This window comes from Panthera onca, chromosome A1 (assembly GCF_046562875.1).
Source record: "Panthera onca isolate mPanOnc1 chromosome A1, mPanOnc1 haplotype 2, whole genome shotgun sequence".
Taxonomy (NCBI): domain Eukaryota; kingdom Metazoa; phylum Chordata; class Mammalia; order Carnivora; family Felidae; genus Panthera; species Panthera onca.
In genome coordinates, this window is record NC_138339.1 from 54,318,355 (window position 1) to 54,328,608 (window position 10,254).

The 10,254-nt window shown below is 38.2% G+C and overlaps 1 long non-coding RNA gene across 1 annotated transcript; it reads left to right on the forward strand.

Annotated features, from left to right (window-relative positions):
- The first annotated feature begins 8,566 nt into the window (after positions 1-8,566).
- Positions 8,567-9,966, forward strand: LOC145715654 (uncharacterized). Its single transcript, XR_014138045.1, has 2 exons — positions 8,567-8,671; positions 8,907-9,966. It is a non-coding gene; the product is annotated as an uncharacterized LOC145715654 (long non-coding RNA).
- The last annotated feature ends 288 nt before the right edge of the window (positions 9,967-10,254 follow it).

Here is a 10,254-nt window from a genome sequence, read left to right on the forward strand (position 1 = left end):
AAAATAAATAATCTTTAAAAATATCTCTTTCACCTTTGACCCAGCAATAGGTATTTATCCAAAGAATACAAAAATGCTGATTCAAAGGGGCACATGCACCCAAATGTTTATAGCAGCACTATCGACAATAGCCAAAGTGTAGAGAGCCCAAATGTCCATCAACTGATGAATGGATAAAGAAGATGTGATATATATATATATATATATATATATATATATATATGTGTGTGTGTGTGTGTGTGTGTATTTATATATGTATATATATATATGTATATTGCTCCTGAGCTCAAACCATATATATATATATATATATATATATGCATATATATATATCAACATATATATATATGCAATGGAATATTACTCGGTGATCAAAAAGAATGAAATCTTGCCATTTGCAAAAACCTGGGTGGAACTAGAGTGTATTATGCTAAGCGAAATAACTCAGAGAAAGACAGATACCATGTGATTTCACTCATATGCGGAATTTAAGAAACAAAACAGATGAACATAGGGGAAGGGAAGCAAAAATAAGATTTAAAAAAAAGAGGGAAACTAACCATAAGAGACTCTTAAATACAGAGAACAAACTGAGGGTTGCTGGAAGAGAACTGGGTGGGGGAATGGGCTAAATGGGCGATGGGCACTAAGGAGGGCACTTATTGGGATGAACCCTAGGTATTACATATAAGTGATGAACCACTGAATTCTATTCTTGAAATCATTATTACACTATAAGTTAGCTAACTTGGATTTAAATTTAAAAAAAAATCCATTTCATACTATTACAGGCTGTAGATGGAACACGATGTATTTAATCACTTACCTACTATTGGCTTTTGAAGTTGTTCCTCTTTTTATGCTGTTGCTTTCAGCACACTTGTATATTCTGCCAAATCAGAACTAAATTGTCTATATTCTGAACCTTGGTTTTACAATAGGTATCAGGGCATTTTTTTTAACTACCTGGAAATTCTCTCTTATCCAGGGTTATAGACAAGCAGATTTTGAATATGAGCATTTCCGGAAAGGGGGAGGGGCATTAAAACTACTCTAAAGATTTGAAAGCAAGATCTCAAGTCCTCTTAGACCACAACTCTTGTCTATCTCTTGACCCCTTCCATCAATTCTATACACATTGGTTTGGGGGCCACTGGATAGGTAACTTTTTATTTTGACAAAATTATAAGATTTCAAAATATTTGTTAAGAATAATAATACAAAGAAATCCCCTTTAAAAAGGCAATTTTTAAAGAGAAGTTTTAGGTTCACAGCAAAATTGAAGGGAAGGTATAGGGATTTCCCATATACTGCCTGCCCGACACATTCACAGCTTCCCACATTATCAATATCTCCTGCCAGAGAGGTCCATTTGTTGCAATCGATGAACCTACACTGGCACATCATAGTCACCCAAAGACGTTGGTTTAATTAGGGTTCACTCTTGGTGTTGTACATTCCACAGGTGTGGACAAATCTGTAATGACATGTATCCATCATTACAGTACCATACAGAGTAGTTTTACTGCCCTAAAAATCCCCTATGCACTGCCTGTTCATCCCTCCCTTTCTCAGACCCATGGCAACCACTGATCTTTTTACTGTCTCCATGGATTTTGCCTTTTCCAAAATTTCATATAATTGGAATCATACAAGTCTGATCATTTTTAAGAATAAGGCACAAAAAGCTGCAGTGAGTGTGGGGGTTGTCAACTGTGAGCTTCACTGTAAGGTGACTTCACTGGCTATTTCATTAGGATAACCCAGTATCAGTATTGTTAGGTATTTCCTCTTTGGCTGGTCAGATTCCCTAGAGAAGTCTTTTATTATATCATGCCTAGAGGGTATAATTTGGGTGTCAACATTCTGGGCTCAAGTAGGGGAGGAAGGCTGGCTTCTCAGGTTCTGGTATGTAAACTTTCTCTTAATTCTCTGGCTTTTGGTAGACAGTCCCTGCCTCGGCCTCTGTATTACCCTCACTGGCCCTCTGCCTGCAGAGTAGGGGAGGAAATCTGTGCTCCTAACTGCTTATGAAACAGATAACACCAGTTTTGAGGTTTTTAGTCCCATCCTTACTCCATAGTCCCAGAAGTATCTAATGTGACAAACTGCTGTGCCTTTTAGGTTCTGATGTCAAATGGGTTGCTTCTTGGATCTCTCTACTGTCAGCTGACGATTGTTTCCCAGGTCAGCTAGCTAAATCAATGACCACTTTGTCTGTTTTCCAAATCCCCAAATTTTATTTTCACGTTCACTTCTCTTCTTATTCTTTGGGGAGGCAGGGGAGATAATGTGTGTGTTCTGTTTCCTGAATTTTATTGAAAGTCTCCTAACACTTTCTTTAGATGATGATAAGACACTTTTGGTGTGTGTTATATTTTTATTCCTATGTACGTGAAGCATACTATTGATTATGAAGCCCTCCTAGTTTATCTTACTGCATCATTCTTAACAATCACAAGTGCTAGAGGAAGACAGAATTCTGTTCAAACAATGGCTCTGCTGTTTGTGACCCAGGGAAAGTCACTTCATCTCACCAAACCTCCATTTCCTTACTTGTAAAATTAAGATGAAAATGGTACTTGCCTCATCTGAGTGTTTTAGGGTATAATTGACACAATAGATTTAATGTGTTATCACAGTGCCTGCCGCATAGTAGGTGCTCAGGAAATGGCTGCCTTTAGCCTTGTGCTCATCCTTAAGTCAGTGCTTCAGGAAAAGTTCGAAAGAGCTAAGACATTTTCAGGAATCGAGCCTGCTCCTGAAATGCTGGTTTCAGTAAAAAGTAATCTTTAGATCTCACTTGGATGGGCAACTCTTGGCATTTGAAGCAGTGAGACCTAATCCACAGGTGAAGGTCATAGCAATCCTCATTCATTCATTCAACAAGGAGTGCTAGCTGTGTGGAACATTTTAAGGTAAATATTATATAGCCTGAGAGTGAATCACTGAATACTTCAGAATGCCTCTTATAAAGGGAGGTTGTTTCATATTAAGACTTAATGGAATTAACAAAGCATGCTTAATATTATCTAATATTCAGTACATTTTTTTTCAGTACATATGAAAACCACTTTGATTATCATAATTTTCATTTTCTAAATATTTGCTGTTTGTCGATTTGGTTTCCAAATGTCTTTTTGTTGTTTTTTCCTTTTTTTTCCCCTCAAGTTTATTTATTTATTTGGAGAGAGAGAGGGAGCACGAGCACACGTGAGCAGGAGAGGGGCAGAGAGAGAGGGAGAGAGAGAATCCCAAGGAGGCGCTATGCTATCAGCACAGAGCCCGCTGTGGGGCTCGATTTCATGAACCTATGAGACTGTGACATGAACTGAACCCAAGAGTTGGAGCCACCCATGGTCCCTGTTTTTTCATTCTTAAATCTCAATTTTCTTTCATCTCTATCTCTCCTGCCCCAGAACACTCCCCTTTACTTTTTTTTCCCCATGTTTTTGTTTGTTGAAGAAACAAGGCAGTCGTTCCATAGAAAGTCCTATATTCTGGATTTGGCCAACGCATCCTCCTGGTACAGGTTAACTTGTTTCTCTGTCTCTAGTACCCTGTATGCTGGGGGAGATAGGACAAAAGGCAAATTAATTTCCGCAGCAATTTATTTTTTATTTGTTTTGGAAGAATATACTATAGTGGTGCCATGCAGTTTTTATTTTATCATTTCATGTGATACATAATGTTTTGTTATTTAGCTATTAGTGATACTAATAGATCCATGGTTTCAGGTGGTGATATTCTCACTCTTTCAGTGTAAAATTTCCCACCAACATTTTATTTAATCTTTCTGTCATCTATTATTGACTGTTATACACTGAATTGTGTCCTCCCAAGAGATGTAGTGAAATTCTAACCTCTGGTACCTATTAATGTAGTCTGGTTTGTGACAGGGTCTTTACAGATATAATCCAGTTAAGATGAGGTCCTTAGGGTGGGCTTAAATCCAATATGACTGGTGTCTTCACAAGCAGAAGAAAATGTCATGTAAAGTCAGAGACACACAAGGAGAATGCCATGCCTCAAAGAGTGGGGAGACCTTCCAGTTGCCCTCACTCAGATGAAACATGGGCTGATCTGGCCCCCAGTGATCCAGCTGGTGGGTGAGAATGCTCCAGGCCAGATTCTGGACATTGTACACAAGGAGCCAGCAAGGATGCTTTCTCCTCCCACTATGCTCTCCCGAACATAATAGGCAAATCTTTTTATAACCCAGTTTCTTAGGTATAAGGGGGATGTATTTTTATTTCATTTTCTGAGTCCTGGCACTCAACAGAAAAGCCTTTTAAATATTCTTTTCTATTAGTTTTTAAAATGTACTTTATTTTAAATGTATTTTAATGTACTTTACATGTATTTTAAATATACTTAAAAAAATGTGTATCTATTTTGCGAGAAAGTGAGAGAGCACACACGTGTGAGCAAGTAAGCCAGGGAGGGTCAGAGAGAGGGGGAGAGAGAGAATGCCAAGCAGGCCCAGCGCTTTCAGCACAGAGACGGATGTGGGCCTTGTGTGGGGCTTGATCTCACAAACTGTGAGCCAAATCAAGAGTTGGATATTTAACCAGCTGAGCCATCCAGGCACCCCTAGTTTTATACTTTATATATTTTTTAAATACAGCCAACCAGTCTTTTTTCTAGCTGATCATCTCCAAAGCATTGCTGTTTTTTACTAATAATGAAAATGGGTTCAAGGCTCCAGTTAAAAAAAAAAAAAGAAAAAGAAAAAGGCAAAGACTGAAATAATACAGCTGCAAGCCAAGGAGTGTGCAAGGATTGATGGAGCTGCCACCAGAAATGAGGACGAGGCAAAGTAGGATTCTGTCCAGAGTCTCAAAGGGAGCATTTCCCTGCTGTCATTTCAGACCACCAGCCTTCAGAACTGAGAGAGTAGATTTCTGTGGTTTTAAGCCACCAGTTCTGTGGTACTTGGTTACAACATCCCTAGGAAACTAACACAGTGACCATTTTCCAGATTTGGTTATTTCATTGAATATTGTGAAGTGGTAATATTTGAATTCTATCATTTCTTCTGTATTTATTAGCTGGAATTATTTTAGTAGAAACTTTTTTTTCCTTCACTAAGGCTATTTTCATTGTCTTGAAAAATATTTACTCTAGAAAGGTATAGTATATGCTGATGTTTGTTCATTTGTTTGTTTGTTTGTTTATTTAAAGTAAGCTCCATGCCCAATGTGGGGCTTGAATTCAGAACACTGAGATCAAGAGTCACACACTCTACTGACTGAGCCAGCCAGGCAGACTTGTTCTCTCCGTTTTAATTATCAAATTTCAAAGTAATGACTTGGCAACACTTAGTGATGTCCAGTGAGCTTATTTTGTTCCCCATTTTTTGTTTTGAATATATTATGGACTTATGAAGAGAGCTTATTTAAAAAAGAATGTCATTAATAAATTATTCTGGGCCTCTGGGCTTCTCCCAGTTGTAAATGAAATGTAGGATTGATATCTTGCCCTTGAGTAAAATGTATACTAAGAAAAATGACCTTGTTAGGATGTGTAAGAAAATACCTTCTGGTGACCCAGGGGAGTCTATTTAAATTCCAGTAGGGTCAAAGTTGAGTTTGGTTCAGATAATTCTCTGAATACCAGTATAATATATTAAGTGTAATTATATTGCTATTTGTTTTCCAGCTAGATAAATCTTGTACCTCCTTAGAATGGCCACCGTTTTATCTGGGGAGGAATTAAATTAAATACTCTCAGAATTTCTTCCCTTCTTAAAACCATTACAAGCTATGAATAGAATCCTTCTTTTTATGGGGCGGATGGATAACGAGTTGCATAGTAGCAACTGAATGGAGATTTGTTTGTTTTTGAAAAGAAAAACTTGGGTTTGGGAGAATTAGTGTATTTGAGGGAAAAGCACAGATTAATCAAAATTAGAAATGTCCTGAAAAATTCTATTTTATAGTGTTAGCTATAGTTCCTACCTCCCCACAAAATTCAAGCTCCTTCAGTGCAACACTATGTCTAACTTATTAGTATATCCTCAAATCCTCAGTATCAAGATTTCACAGAGTAGGTGCTTCATAAATAAATGAATATAATTAGAATTCAGTGTAGGTAAGCCTCTTTAAAAGATCAATATATGTCAGACAAATTTGGAACATGATGTGAGAATAATGAATTGGATCCAATTACCATAAAATGATGTATTAATTGTATTCAAAGTGGTGTGGCAGTACACTGGTAAAGATGCCCACAACATAAAACAGGTTACAGCATAGCATACTAGTCCATCATGTAAAGAAAAATGGTAGGTAATATTTCAATATGAATTAAAAGAAACTCATGGGGCACCTGGGTAGCTCAGTCAGTTAAGCGTCCAACTTTGGCTCAGGTCATGATCTCATGGCTTGTGAGTTCAAGCCCTGCGTAGGGCTTTGTGCTGACAGCTCAGAGCCTGGAGACCACTTCAGATTCTGTGCCTCCCTCTCTCTCTGCCCCCCAGCCCCCGCCCCAGCTCATGCCCTGTCTCTCTCTCAAAAATAAATAAACATTAAAAAATTAAAAAAAAATTTAGAGGAATATATTATATCTATAATGGGCTTAGTCAGTCGGCATGCAGGTAAGCAAAAAGAAACCACACAGAATATTTCAACATAAGAGATTTCATATAGGTTGGAGGTGCTCAAAGAGCAGGCAGGGTTATTGAGGTGTCACAAGGACAGTACTGTGGGGAAACAGCTGCCATCTAGGAGTGAGAAACAGAGGTTGAGATCATATGTGATTAGAATCTCAGAGGAGGGCTGTGATCTCTGGGAAGGGAGCACTGCTTGCCTTCTGCTGGGGCCTCTCCGCTGGGATGTTGTGGCAAAGGTGCTAGGTGAGCTGGAAGATGCTGGAGACTGGGTCTGGAACGCAGTGCACTCCTGGGGATGAGTGGGGTTGCTGGAGTGACACTGATAGGGGCAGCAAGCAAATCAGAAGTGGAACTTTCCTTGCTCATCCTGCCTCCTGCTCTCCCTCTTGTGAGAAATGGGAAGTGCAGAGTCTCAAGCAAAGGATCACAAAGCAGATTATATAGGAAAGTAGGTGTGGAGCCCAGAGACAAGAACTTAATAAATCATGTGGGGGTAAGGGAACGCAGACACTTACTCACGTTTATGTACTTCAGCATTGTTGAATTGGGTTACAGCGATCAAACCTTTTTCTTTTTTTGTTTTATTTATTTATCTTGAGAGAGAGAAAATAAGAGGGCAGGGGCTAGAGAGAGAGGGAGAGAGAGAATCCCTAGTAGACTCTGTGCTGTCAGCACAGAGCCCAACACGGGGCTTAATCCCATGAACCGTGTGAGATTATGATCTGAGTGGAAATCAAGAATCAAATGCTGAACCAGCTGAGCCACCCAGGTGCCCCAAGCCTTAATTTTCTTTAAGCTTATTTTTTTTTATTTTTAAGTAATCTCTACACCCACTATGCAGCTCAAACTCACGACCCTGTGATGAAAACTCACATGCTCTTCTGACTGAACCAGCCAGGCCTTATTTTTCACTGAGATATATTTCACATACCCGTTTCAGTATACAGTTAAAATATACAATACAGTGTTTTTTAGTGTATTTACAACGTCATGCAGTTATCACCACTAATTGCACAATAGTTTAATCAGCCCAAAAAGAAACTTTGTGCCCTTTAGCTATCACCTCCTATCCCACTACATCCCCCACCCTCCCCTTAACCCTAAGGCAACCATAAACCTGCTTTTCATTACTACGGAATTGCCTATTCTGGACATTTAATATAAATGGAATCATACATTATGTGAGCTTCTGTCTTTTTGTTTGGCTTCTTTTACTTGGCAAAATGTTTTCAAGATTCATCCATGTTGGAGCATGTATCAGTACGTCATTAGTTTTTATAGCTGAATAATCTTCCATTATATAAGTATACAGCCTTTTATTTACCCACCCATCAGTTGATGGATATTTGGGTTGTTGCTGCTTTGGGGCTATTATGAATATTGCTGTTTGTGAACATTTTTGCACAAGTTTTGTGTGGCTGTATTTTTTTCAGTTCTATTTGGTATAGTTCTATTTGCTGGGTCATATGGAAACTCTATGTCTAACGTTTTGAGGAACCATTTAACTGTTTCCCATAGCAGCTGCACTGTTTTATATTCCGACCAGCAATGTATGAAGGTTCCAAGTCTATACATCCTTACTAAGACTTGTTATTGTCTGTCTTTTTGATCATAGCCATCCTAATGGGCATGAAGTGATATCTTACTGTGATTTTTTTTGTATAAAATGAAATTATATTTTATTAATAATCCTAGCATCTTTTCATATGCTTATTACCATTTGTATATATTCTTTGGAGAAATGTCTATTCAAGTCCTTTACCTATCTTTAATTGGATTGTTTGTTTTTTGTTGTTGGGTTGTAAGAGTTCTTTATATAGGACATTCGACTCTTATCAGAAATATGATTTGCAAATATTCTCTCCCTTCTGTAGGTTGTCTTTTCAGTTTCTTAATAATGTCCTTTGATGCAGAAATTTTGCAATTCTGATGAAGTCTAATTTATTTCTTTTTACTCATATTTTTGGTGTCATATCTCAGAATCCATTGCATAATCCAAGGTCACAAAGATTTACATGTTTTCCTGTAAGAATTTTATGCTTTTAACACTTATGTTTAGTTTTTTTTGTTTGTTTTTTTGTTTTTTTTTTTTTTTATTTATTTTTGGGACAGAGAGAGACAGAGCATGAACGGGGGAGGGACAGAGAGAGAGGGAGACACAGAATCGGAAACAGGCTCCAGGCTCCGAGCCATCAGCCCAGAGCCTGACGCGGGGCTCGAACTCACAGACCGCGAGATCGTGACCTGGCTGAAGTCGGACGCTTAACCGACTGCGCCACCCAGGCGCCCCAAGTTTTTTTTTTAATCTGAGTTAATTTTTGCACGTGGATATCCAGTCATTCCAGCGTCATTTGTTGAAAAGACTGTTCTTTCCCCCAATGCATTATTTCAGCACGCATGTTGAAAATCACTTTTTTTTTCCAGATTCCCAATTCTATTCTGATGATGTATATGTCTATTCTTATGCTAGTACCACACAGTCTTAATTACTGTAGCTTTGTAGTAAGTTTTGAAATTGGGACTGACATTGGTTTTCTTTTCCAAGATTGTTGGCTATTTGAGGTATTTTGCATTTCCATATGGATTCTAGGTTCAGCTTGTCAATTCATGCAAAAAAGGCAGCTGGGATTTTGATAGGGATTACATTGAATACCATGCTTACTTTTAGCAAAAACATTTCCACTGTGACCAGAAAGTCTGTTTTTCAAGATGCTAACTCTCTTGGTAATAGGCGGTAAGTGTAAACTACATTAAGTTAGCTCAGATTAAAATCAAGATATTTGTCTCTCTTTTGTAGAACAAATCACATTGATAACTTTAAATATATTTGGGTGAAATGCATATCTGTGTGGGTTGGTGAGGGCAAGGACTGTATCTAGTTTTGCTGACCACTGTATCCCCAGGCTAAGCCCAGAGCCTTATATGTAGAAAGTGCTCAGGCTTGTTAAGAAATGCAAGCATCTTCCCTAACAGGTGAGGGAACAAGAGCAGAAGGATATATGGACTTAGGCTGTCCAACGTGATGCCCAAGGGCACTAGGATGTGTAAAAAGAACCCAGCTCACCCAGACACAAAAGTGCACACATTGTCTTTTTTATATGAAATGTTCAAATGTCTAAGGGGTGGGAATATGGACTGACTGTAAAACAGGTTTCTTTTTAGGTTGATGGGCATATTCTAAAATTAGATTATGGTGATGACTGTACAACTCCGTAATTTTACTGTAATTCATTCAATTATATACTTAAAGGTGGTACATTTTATGATACGTAAATATCACAATAAAACTAAAAAAAAAAAAAAAAAAAAAAAAGAAGAAGAAGAAGAAAGAAAAAGAAAAAAAAAAAAACAAACCCTAACATAGAACTCCAGCTTGAGACTGGGGCTTCAGTCAGTTTCAATTTTTACTGGGGAAAGTGATACAGACGAGGTAGGTCAAAGGGGGCTATATTTCACTGGCAAAGGAACAAAAAAGGAAAAGAAAAGAAAAAATGGAGGTGGAGTGATTGAAAGGAATAGTGGATCTGCAAAGAGCAGTTGGGACTGAGGCTCACAGAAAAGGTAATGAGGGATCAGGGGCCAAGATTCCTGTCGGGAGTTGGTCTATAAAAGGGCCTGGAATACAAAGTAGAGAACGGACA